Genomic DNA, 12,070 nt, shown 5'->3' with positions numbered 1-12,070 from the left:
ATGCAAACATATTGAAACTTGCGTGAAACACGCACTCTTTCTGCAGAGGGGGAAGATTCTTCCATGCATCTTAACTGGAACTCCCCTCATCTAAGTCCCATGGAATTCAAACAGAGTAACATGTTTCACTTCATACAGGTTTTCTTTTGAAAGGTCTACCTGAACACAACAAATTACTATTCTATGATTCTATACCAAAAATGTCCTCACACCTCAATGCAGCAATAACAGGCCCATTTCCCTAGCCTTGTTTTGATTTTTCTGGGGTTCACTTAAAGCAATATAAAAATGTGCTAAAACTTGTATGACAAGATTCTGTGGCAGGACCAAAAAAGAAAAAGGGACAAGGATGCTCTACAATACCACCTCCAATTCATAGAAAAGCTGTACATAGCCTGATGTCCTATACATTAGCAGCAAACTCAGTATTCACATGTGAAATGCATAGACAAAGTGCATAGCCAAGTGTGGACTATATCCAAAACAACTTGTAGCAGGTCCCACTGGTACAGCTACCGGTACATGGTACAGTATACCGGGACACGGGTGGCGCTGTGGTCAAAACCACTGAGCCTCTTGGGTTTGTCAATCAGAAGGTTGGCGTTTCAAATCCACGCGACGGGGTGAGCTCCCATTGCTCTATTCTAGCTTCTGCCAACCTAGCAGTTCAAAAGCATGCCAGTTCAAGTAGATAAATAGGTACCGCTGCAGCGGGAAGGTAAAGGGCTTTCCATGCACTCTGGCTTCTGTCACGGTGCTCTGTTGCACCAGAAGCAGTTTAGTCATGCAGGCCACATGGCCCAGAAAGCTGTCTGTGGACAAATGCCGGTTCTCTCAGTGAGATGAGCGCTGCACCCCATAATCACCTTGGACTGAACCTAACCATCCAGGTGTCCTTTACCTTTTACCGCTACACATATATTATCAGTGCTAGGACAGGGCTGATAAACAGAAAGATTCTCATACATAACACAAATTATTTCCACCTGCTCCTTCCGCTTGCTTCAATATGTTCATGTGAGTGAGCACCACAGCATACAGAAGGGCGGATAGTGGGACTGGGAATCCTCTTTCTGCATCCATTCCTCTACCCACAATATACTTGTTTGTTGACCAAGGAGAAAGGGTAGACTGGAGGAAGATATGGGAGGTGCACACATGCCTCCTTTTTCTTGTAATGCCCTGGTGCAAAGCTTGCATGCATGCCTGTTTAAAACCCATTACAGGAAGGGGTGGGGAGCAGGGTTCTATAATCCCATATCTGCCTTAAGGTACCCTGTCGCTCTCAAGAAGTTGTTGAACTTCCTATCAGCCCCAGTCAGCACGGCAATCAGTCAGAGGTGATGACAGTCCTAGGAACATCTGGAGCACCACAGGCTCCCCACAAAGAATACATATGCTTCTTACTCTGAATGTGCAGTAATCTGATTCAACATTTCTTTTGGTGTAGGATGTTGTACAATATATGCAAACTACCAAAAATAGTTATACAGTATAACTAGGATCTCCCTTTCCTTTAACTGAAAATATTTTTGGAAACTACCTCCCCTGGAAAAAAATTGTTCAGTAAATTTCCATTTCCTTGGACCACCATAAAAAGCAAACTGTTAAAAAAGAAGAAGCACACAGCATATTTTCCAAGAGTCATGCAATAAGTCTTCTGTTTTAGGCAATGGATATTTTAAATAAAAACATGGAAAGAAAAGAATGTATGACTTTTCCCTACCACAAAGGTCAGGCTTTCCCCCCTTTTTCTTTTGTAGGCTTACGAATAGGATAGTACTTTATACTCTTATTATAAATACAATAGAGATAAACAGCCTAAACAGAAAATTTAAAAGTAGAAATATCATTGGAGAAACAGTCATCCCCATTTTTTTACTATCGTAGGTGAGATGTAATTTTTTAAGGGTAATTTAAAAAATTTTAATCGAACAGCAGCCTCCTACTATTTTTTGTGATTTCATATTTTGTTTTTTATTTAAAAAAGGAATCTGCATAAATCCACATTGCCTTAAGACATTTGCAAAAAACACTTAGGTTAGAAAGGCAGCTTCTAATTCCAAACAGCACCTATTGTCTCCTTCAGCTTTGAATGACAAAAAGGGGACAGAAAGCTAGTACCTGGATTTAGCATCGGATAATAATTGGGAAATCCTATCCACCAGCTTTAAGTCATTTTATAAAACACAGCCTATATAAAAAGATGATTTATAAAGCTAATTTTGACAGGCAGGCCAGGAGACACACAGGGAGCGGTTGTTGTATTTTAGTTAAGACAGATTTTAGATAACACGTTTCCCCTAGAAAAACAGATTGAGATTCATTGCAAGTTCCCAAATCAGTTTCTCACTGCTGTCAAGGGGGTGGGGGGAGCTGGCTGGAATCCAGAAACATACTTTAGGCACACTCAAGCACTTGAGCATGTCCTGTGTTGTATTCCACCCCTCTGCTGGGAAAAGCAAAAACAACCAAGAGACTTGTGGCACCTTAAAGACAACACATATCATTATGGATTTTTTTTCTTTGGCTCCAGGTTGGCACAAAATAAGCTATCCATACACCTATATCACCAACTGTTTTTGAAAATCCCCTCAGTTCCAAAAGTGTTTTGCGCTGTGTATGTGGGATTTGTGGGGCGGGCAGGGCAAGTTGTGCTGCTCAGAAAACACAAGCCGAATCCATGCGTGAGCATGCAAAAGTTGTTGGTTCTTTGGATCCTAGCCAACTTAAGAACATCTTGTGCACATTGTCACTTTTAAGCTGGATTTCATTGCAGAAGGCTGACCAAAATTAAAGCGATGCAGCTCAGTCTGACAAATAAGCTCTTTGCTGCATTAACCACTTTAATAAGCACATCTAAGGCACTATCTATATTTTAAAATGAAAAGCACATACTACATGAAAATAAATATTTAAATCGTTCCATTTTATTATTGTGTGAAACACCGTGGTGTTTCTTTCTGTAAATTAAAATTAATAACAACATGCATCCCTTTCTTAACCAATCCTCCATCCAACTTCCAATGGGACTGGTTGAGTGGAAAATGGAAAAGTTCTGGTGTAACTTTTTGCAACACTTATGCAACATTGCTGTCGTTTGCACCTTAAAAAAAAATGTTTAGGTCCATATTCCTCATTCAGAGACTCCTTCAGGCAGTGGTATATTGTCATTGTATTTTGTGTTTGTGTTTCTCTTAATTATGATTTTTAGACCTTTCAATATTCTTATTCCTATAAACAATATGCATGTGTGATACTTTACCATTTTTATAAATGCACAATTATGAAACTATTTTATAGAAATTTTATTTCCTTTAAATGTATCTTGTTTGCTTGTAGAAGTAAAACAATCAGTAAACTACACTGACACCTTTTTATATAGAGACATTTTATTAAAAGTAAACCATTTATAAATTTTTATGAATAAAAACAGACTTTTTAATTACTCTGATAGTTAGGAGGCCTAGTTCGCAGGTCACATTTAACTATGGTTTAGTGTGAATGAGCAGCGTACAGGTTGTGCATCTATGTTTGGCTATCGTATAACATTTATTTATTTATTTATCACTTCCCATGAAACATCCCAAAGTGATATAACACAATGTGTGAACACAGCTCAACACTTTTGCTTCATCAAAGCAAGCAGCATTGCAAATGGTTTATCTTATCTGTCAAATTTAGTTTTTACATGTTCTGTATGTTTTTGTCAAAAGGCATATTGATAGGTAACACATATAAATCCATGCCACTTATCTTAAGCTCATATGGTCTTGTTTAGTCAGAGACGTTTGAAAAGAGAGAGAAAGAGATATTGAACTTTAAAAAAAGAAAGAGATATTGAACACTGAAACTACATTACTAATTGATTACTTTACCAGAATATTACTGCAGTTTGCTAGGCAAAAAATAAATCAATCAATATGAGTATGGTTCAGTTTTTTAAAAGGTCATGGATTTATGAAGTGAACATAATATTTAGGAAATGGTCACACAATGCTGAGTTTTCGGAAGCTAGTTCTGCACTCCTGGGGTTTATCTCTCCACCTTCACCAGCCACAACTAGGCAGGTAGCATGTGAAACTAAACAATGTTTTCAAACACCTTACAATATAACCAGGATCCAGAAACCTGAACTCCCATTGTGTGGATATTAAATCATACGCTTAAGGGAAATCTGTTAAGCTTATATCCTTTTTGTTTCTGTGAGATCTAGGCCTTCTGACAGTCACTTTGCTTAAAATGGGTGGATTCCAGCTTATGCCCTTGGAGTCATGAATGCACTTTTAATCCAACAGAGGAGGGGAAACAACTGACTGCCAATTCCTTCTTCCCTAGGCATCCCTTCATGCCACCTTCCATCCTATCCTTAAAGTTCCCCAACAATTCTCTCAAGCTGATTTTGGGCAGGCTGGGAAGGAGGAGGCAAACATCACCCCCATCCTATTCTACTAGAAGACACTTTGTTGCATTGAAAGACCTTCATAGAATGAAAGGGCAGAAAGTGGATTCCATCCAGTGTAGTATCTTTTTGAAACGCCATCAGTGTCAACATGTATGAAATAGGCAAATGTTTATTTGCACAGAAAAGTTATATTCTGTTTTCATGTACATACAGCAAGAAGCATTAAAGGAATGCAAAGAAAATACAAGCAGGCGAGTGAGCGAGCGAGCGAGCAAACAGCACAACACCAATCTGATATGAAATATTGGATTATTGCATAGGACTAGACTTTGAAGTCTGAGTTAGTACTATTAAAATTTATTATTTCAAGACAAGGAACACACAGGTAGGCTATCCTGAAATAGAATATTTTTGGACCACAGACTGATAATTGCCAAAATTTATATTGTTATCTATCATTAAAACAATCTACCACATCAAGAAAAAACAGATTCTTGCCATGTATCATTCATTGGAACAGGACACAGTTATAAGTCTATTGTTTTTGGCTAGGAGAAATTCAATTGTTTGTTGAAAAATCAGTGACAGCAAGAAGTTGTTTGGGGTTTCTTCTCCCCCTCCTTATAAACAGAGCAACTCCACAAATATTGGGAAATCCTCTTGCACATGTTTTCCAAAATTTCAAAATGTTAAACTAAATGGAAGATTGTTATAGTAATATATAAGACTGCAGACAGTATTTGGTGTAGCCATAAAAGAGGGAAGAGAACAAAATGATCATCATGAGATGAGCAAAAACAGATAATTTATTTAAAGAATGCATGAAATTGCCCACTTGGTATTTTGCAGACACAGGTACTGGAATAGCAGTAATATTATACACTGTCTTTCCCCCCCTTTTTACAGTTTTACTGAAAACTTACTATTAAGAAAGCAGATAAATAGAAAAAGGAAGGTTGATAGTGATACCTGCTTTTATATATATATATATATATATATATATATATATATATATGATCCTTTTCACAAGACACTTACCCTTCAAAAGCCTTTCTCCTTTGCATTTTTTCCTAATTAACATTGTTCAGGTAAATTGATCATTCAAAGTACACACGAAAGCTCATACCAAGAACAAACTAAGTTGGTCACCAAGGTGCTACTGGAAGGATTTTTTTATTTTTTATTTTGTTTTGACATTAATTAGGGTTATTCCTAATTAAAACAAGATACTCTGAAACTGCTAAGACTGGTTTTCACAATTCTTTTCACAAGTGCTCAAAACCTAACAGAAATAAATAATGCCTCCATTTGTTTCCTATTGACCTATAATTTTCTTAGTACAGAAGGTTTACAAATTGGGAGTCTTGATTTATTTTAACCCATAGTGGTTGTGACAATTCAAAAAGTATGTTTTCCTGAACTAATACAGACAAATTTTTGCAGAGACATGCTTATGTACTGGGCAGTCCCTAAACTCCATTACATCAAACAAGCTGATAATAAGAGGGTTGCCAACATGAATGTTTAGGAACCTTTAATCACAAACACAGTATTATCAGGAAGCCACTTATAACACACCTACATCTGGTAAACTAGACAGGGCTGGAGTGCTTCTAAATATATAGAAGCTACTATTCAGGTGTGATTAAAAATGTCTGACTTTAAGGAGGGCACAAACTTTGAACGGCTTTTAGGGGGATTATAGAAGATATGATTAATGCAACACATGCCTTAGCCTAAAACAAAAGTCAACCAACGACTGCATAGGTAAGGTGAACGAGGAGGGGAGACGGAAATCCTCCTTTTATGCTTGTATGCTTCTGGAATGCAGATTGAAAGATCATAGCAAAACTTTAACGTATTGCTAAACTTTAATGTATTGGCAAATACTTGAAGGAAAACAGTTTAAACCTAGAACAAATACAAGACTAACCTCTCTCTACATACATCACTTCCAATGAAACTAGGAAAATTGATACTAACCAAGGATTAAGTCCAGGATTTCTGCAATGCACCTTGCCAATCGAAAAACAATTCACTTATGAATCGAAATTTCTACAGCGGTTAATGTAAATATTATCCCAGCGGTTCTTGTCCCATCAAGTAAACACTAGCTACCAAGTATGCTTTTCATTTTAATAGTATCTAATCCTTTCCAACGTTCCATAATAGACGATTATTGAAAAATTTGCTATCAGTTGCTAAATTGTGATTCTTACTAATTATAACCAAGCTATAACCCAAAGGAGAAGATGCACGCCATGGACATAGGACCACCATTCAAAACAAATTTAGATTGTAGGTTTTGAAGGTTGCTTGGCATGCAGTGGCTAAACATCAGCAGGGCTTCCCTCCAGGGATGGTTAACAGTACTGTATAATGCACATGCAAGGAGGCAACCCAAGCTGTGGTTTATGAGATGCTTTCAGGTGGAATGTGGCACATGTTGGCATTAAATATTCCTGTTGATTTTAAATTGTATTACTTCTTTTGCTTCTTAGATGGTATTTTATTGTGTTGCTATTTGAATTCAATATCAGGAATGAAAAGCAATAACAATACTATTAAAAATCATACAGCATTTTGCACAGCACATTACAATTGCTGCAACAGGCAGAAAAATCATTACGTGGTCTGCCAAGACTCTCAGCAATTTTCAAGTGGTTAATGGGATAAACTTTTTGGGAACCAGTGGGCTAGCACCACAATTAAGAACGTTTTACATCAGCCACATGCAATCATGTACACTTGTGGATTTTACCTCTGCATTTCCCATGTCTTGTAAAAATCAGCCCTGTGTGCTCTGCGGGACATTTTAATTTTGTTTCGTACCAACTTGCTTTTGAAATTCAAAAGGGAGTATCAAAAGCAGTTTGTGATGAGACCAAAAAACTCTGCTATGTAATGTGTGATCTCTACACTGCAACTGAAAAATCAAGTGTAGCGTAATTTAAATACTTTTATAGGAATGATTTTCTAAGAGCAATGCTAATCTAATAAGTTAGTATGGCAGAGACCATTAACATGTTCATCTGGAAGTATATTGTACTTCTATTTAAATATTATTAGGGTTTGTGGCAAAGGATCAGTACTACTGCAGTACCTATCTTTTTCATGCTTAGGCACATGCCTTGTGGACTGAAAAGACAACCCAAACACAAAATAATTAGTGAAGCAAACATTTGTTTAGCATTCAAACCAAGAAGGAAAAGGTACCAATTTTAAAGAAACTGAGATGATTACCAGCAGAAAAAGGAAAGAAGGTGGGTGGGCAGGCTGAGGGAAAAAGAGATACAGAGCAGTAAGCACTGCTCAACTTGTAAAACCAATACTCAGTGACAGCGATTTACCACAGGTTGCTTTTTTTAAAAAAAAAGTAGCGAAAACAGTGGAAAATAATCGACATGCTATGTAAACCCTCCAGTGCCAAGAAAATAAATTATGTTGATTTACATTGCTTACACTCACAGTTATCAGATATTTATATTCATATCAGATGGAATCACTTAGAGAGCAGTCTACAGACCACAAACTCTGTTCATTTCAAAGGGGCTTATGCTGAAGCCTTGTCCAAATTAGATAGATTGCACCTCTTAATCTGTAGCACCAGGGACTGAAATTAATACTTCTGCTATACGAGACCAATTACATTTCCCTGTATGGATTTTTGTTGTTGTTGTTTGCCTTGGTAATTACATGGTTGCATTTCAGTGCCAATTACACCAGACACTGTATATGAGTTTGTTTTTTTAAAAAACAAAACACACAAGAACAAAAAAAACCCGCACACATTTTTACTCCCAGGCCTACTGTAAAAATCTATTGTAAACCTGTTAAGCAACTATACATCTTCATTTATTTATACTCTGTTACAAGAAGATCTTTGATAAGTTTTCGCTCTTGCGTGTTAGACTAAATATTGTTACATTTGACTGACCACATCATATTGAGTTGGGTGGTAATTAAATTACTTCTTAGTCACATCAAAGATTAATAATGGGACATTTAGCCCAGTATTGGCTTACTGCAACTTGCTAATAATCTATTCAAGTTAATGCATATTTGTACACATAATGCAATCTCTAGAGCAATATTGAAAGATTTACAACTATTAAAATTTATTGTGTTTACTCAGATGAATTTAGAAAAACAACTACCTTTTCTTCTTGCAGGGAACTGAGCTATGTATTCAATGAAACTGAGCAGGTAATTTGTTACATTTTTTTTCAGTCAAAGTGTGACTTAGAAACTGTTATATAATCGTTTAGGTAACATTTCTGTAGCAGGCATTCCTGTATTAACACAGCAGAGGCATAACGCCTAATTTCTGAAATCCTGAAACAGTGGAATTTTGCTATTCATTCCAGTTAAATCAGATTTATGCCATTATATATTCTGCACCATTCACCAAGTTGTCAAATTAATAAATATTCAATTGTTTGCTCTATATTAGTCTACTAAGGATAGTGTTTTGAGGGGTAAAAAATGTTTCCAAAAGCAAATATGTCTAAAGGTATGAATAATTTTAAAAATATGAAAAAGTGTTGAAAATGGTATTTATTTTAATGAAAATTGTCATAGAAATATAATGAATCAAACTGACATCAGTATAAATTACTTTTCAACTATCACATGTAGATCATATTTGTCAAATAATTTTCAATCTTCTGCTACAGCATCAAGACTTTTTTTCCCCTCACCTGCAGCTGAATTCTCTTGAGCAGGCAGTTTAGAACTCAGCTAATGTCTCAATTGTACATAGGATTACAGCCTACTCATAAATCGGTAATCCCCATTGAACTCAAGACTTACTTATGAGTAAGCACACATAGGATTGTAGGTCACACACAGCTGGATCTTGCACACATATATATTCAAAAGGATGTCCCACTATGTTAAATGGAACTACCGGTAACTTTCAAGGAAGTGTGGCAGGACTGCAGCCTCAGCTTATTAAAGTCAACTACTGTATGATAAAGACTTGATAGATAATAATATCCATGTGATTTTACACTGCTTAGATTGGCTTTATGCCCAAATTCTTCAGCTCAGTAAATGAGTCCACTTGCTGTTGGCAGTCATAGCCACATGAAGGGAAAATTAAATGAATGAAACTTAACTGCAGCTGAACAAAATGTAACAGGTAATATTTACAGTATAAACTGACAACAAACAATGTCATTTGTTATGATTTGCCACACTAGGGCACAAAGAAGCTACCAAATAACCTTTCTAGATACTTTATTTTTGGCTACAGTCCTATGCACTGACGGACAATAGCAGCTTAACTACGCACAAGCCTGCAGCCATTGAATAATCCATTAGAAACAACTATGTTAAGTACTCTCATATTAAAATATATTGAGAAAGATTTATTGGTCCCTGATAAACAACTCTAGAGCTTTCAGTAGTTCTGATACTGAAGAGAGTGCGCATGTAAGTTTATACCACAACAAAAAGTTTATTTTACTTCAACTCCCAGGTGTCAAGATGGACACTTTAATTAAGATACCAATAATCAATATGTGTTCCTTTTCATTCCATTTGTCAATTATGTACTTCTTAAAAAAAATACGGAAAATGGTAGCACTCATAGATTGTGTTAAAATGAAGGAAATGACATCTTTGCTAAATACACTGTAGCTAATTTGTTCTTATGAAATGCATCTTCTTGTTCAGGAGATCAGCTAAACACACAGAGAAAGTTAACAGTGATAGTAAGCAGCCACATGACATGGCCTTGATTTTTAATCTTTGGTTAAAGCATGTCTTACCTTTTCCAAATCTTCTTTTTAGTGCTTTCAAGCAAATGATCTAAGGGGAAAAGCAAACAGAATCCTAATAGAACAGAATATAATTTTCATCCAGCCACTTTCTTTTGCAGTCCCCCCACCCACCCTGCTCTGCCCCCACTTCACATTTCAAACCAGTTAATTCCCTACTGTTTGAACAATACAAACAGGATGTTTCCTGTTGACATATTATTTTTACTGGTCAACAGTAAAGTCTTCCATTTCCTAAATAGCACGGCCACTAATTTTATCTGCCATAATCTTGCAAGGAGAGCAAACAAAAATGGGAAAAGCCAGAGAAGTCTCAAATTCATTTATAAATTCCCAATAAAGGTTAATAGTTAAACTCATTGTCTTTCCCACATGCTCCACCCTCCTGCACGAATGGATGGTGCCTTGAAGGAATTAAATGTTTTTGTTCTCTTTTTACCAGAAGCCAGACGAAAGTGTCACCATCTCCACTTTTATTTACAAGTTGAGCAACACCGGTTCCTCAAAAATCACACGTTAATCCTAGAGAGGCTGACTGCCCTAAACTAACAGATCTGATATGTGAAATACATTTGAATCAATCTTTCTTTTTCTTTTTAACAAAAAGAATCCTTCCCTGCTCCCCACCTCCAGCAGAAAACATCCCACCTGCTCCAAAATGCAGTAGGATTTCAAGAAAGGAATTAAAGATCTTCCCGGTGGTTTCTTCTTCAGGTGGATTCTTGGGACGCCTCCCCCCCTTCGGTCTGGAGCTTTAAACCTGAAAAACAAACACCTCTATTGAATTCAAAGTAAGCTTTGGTGGGGTCTGAGTTAATTCTCTATCAGACAGCAAGTCTCAGTGTCTGGTTACACAAACACACCTTCACTCAGGTTGGAGAAAGGTTCCTTAGAAACCAAAAAATCAGAAAAGACAAAGATGAGGGTAGGAAAGAGGAAGGTTTAGTGCTGATTTTACGCGAAGACATACTGGGGGGAGTGGCTTTTTAAAATAATAATAATAATAATAATAATAATAAAGTTTAAAAACCAAATACCAAACGCTCACACACCCAGCCTGATGATCCAAAAACGTGAAAATAAAAAGGAAGGCTGTGATCTTTAAGCGTGCACCATTGGAAGTAAGTCTCTTATTCACAGGTAAATTAAGTAAAAGTCACACGTGCGCAGAAAGTATTTAAAGTTCACAATTCTTGCAGCCCGTCCGTTAAACTCGAATCGTTGCCCGACGAGGCGGTCTTGTGCAGCGCGGTCTGCTCAGGAGTGAACCTGATGGAATTTCCAGGCACGTGCGAACAGGAAGTCTTATAAACACGCATCTTCCACCCAGAGCCCCATGCCTTCCCTCCCCACTCTATTCGCAAGTAACTTCAGGATCAAACGCGCGGGACAACCTCCCCCCACCCCACCCCGCAATGCCAGCATCATCATCATGCATCCACACGAGTAGCCACCGGGGCGACTTACCCGACTCTTCCCACTAGGCTGTGTCCCAAGAGCAGGAAGCCCCGGCCCCATCTCCCTAGCAGGCAAATGCAGCATCGCGCACAAAGCGCGCCAAGACGCCGGCAGCCGCTGCTCTCCCACAGCCCGCCGCGTTCGCAGACAGGGACCGAGGCGCGCGAGGAGAGAGGCGGAGTGCAGGCCGGGAAGAGCGAAGCTGGAGAGGAGCAGGAGGTGGGCACCGTGCTGCCCCTACGCTTCCCTCCTGGGATATTGAGGGTTATATAGAGGCTCTATTATATCTCGGCTGGAAGAAGCCCCGGTCAGACATGTGTCCTTCTCCTCAGAGGAAGGGGCAGCTTCCCTCCGAGCGGCGGTTCCCTCTCATGCCTTCTGCTTCCCGAGTTGACGAGGCGGGTTCTCTCGCTCTCTCGTACAC

General features: G+C 38.0%; 1 protein-coding gene across 1 annotated transcript in view; it reads right to left on the bottom strand.

Annotated features, from left to right (window-relative positions):
* The window catches only part of PRDM1 (PR/SET domain 1), an 87,794-nt gene extending 75,969 nt beyond the window's left edge, over positions 1 to 11,825 (bottom strand). The window contains exons 1-3 of the mRNA XM_033143516.1: positions 11,656 to 11,825; positions 10,837 to 10,948; positions 10,180 to 10,219 (exon numbers count right to left, since the gene is read on the bottom strand). The gene's annotated coding sequence lies outside the window, so the exon portion shown is untranslated. The remainder of the gene's footprint in view (positions 1 to 10,179; positions 10,220 to 10,836; positions 10,949 to 11,655) is intronic.
* Positions 11,826 to 12,070: the final 245 nt, after the last annotated feature.

This window comes from Lacerta agilis, chromosome 3 (assembly GCF_009819535.1).
Source record: "Lacerta agilis isolate rLacAgi1 chromosome 3, rLacAgi1.pri, whole genome shotgun sequence".
NCBI classification, from domain to species: Eukaryota; Metazoa; Chordata; class Lepidosauria; order Squamata; family Lacertidae; genus Lacerta; species Lacerta agilis.
This window is presented reverse-complemented; position numbering and strand designations above follow the sequence as displayed.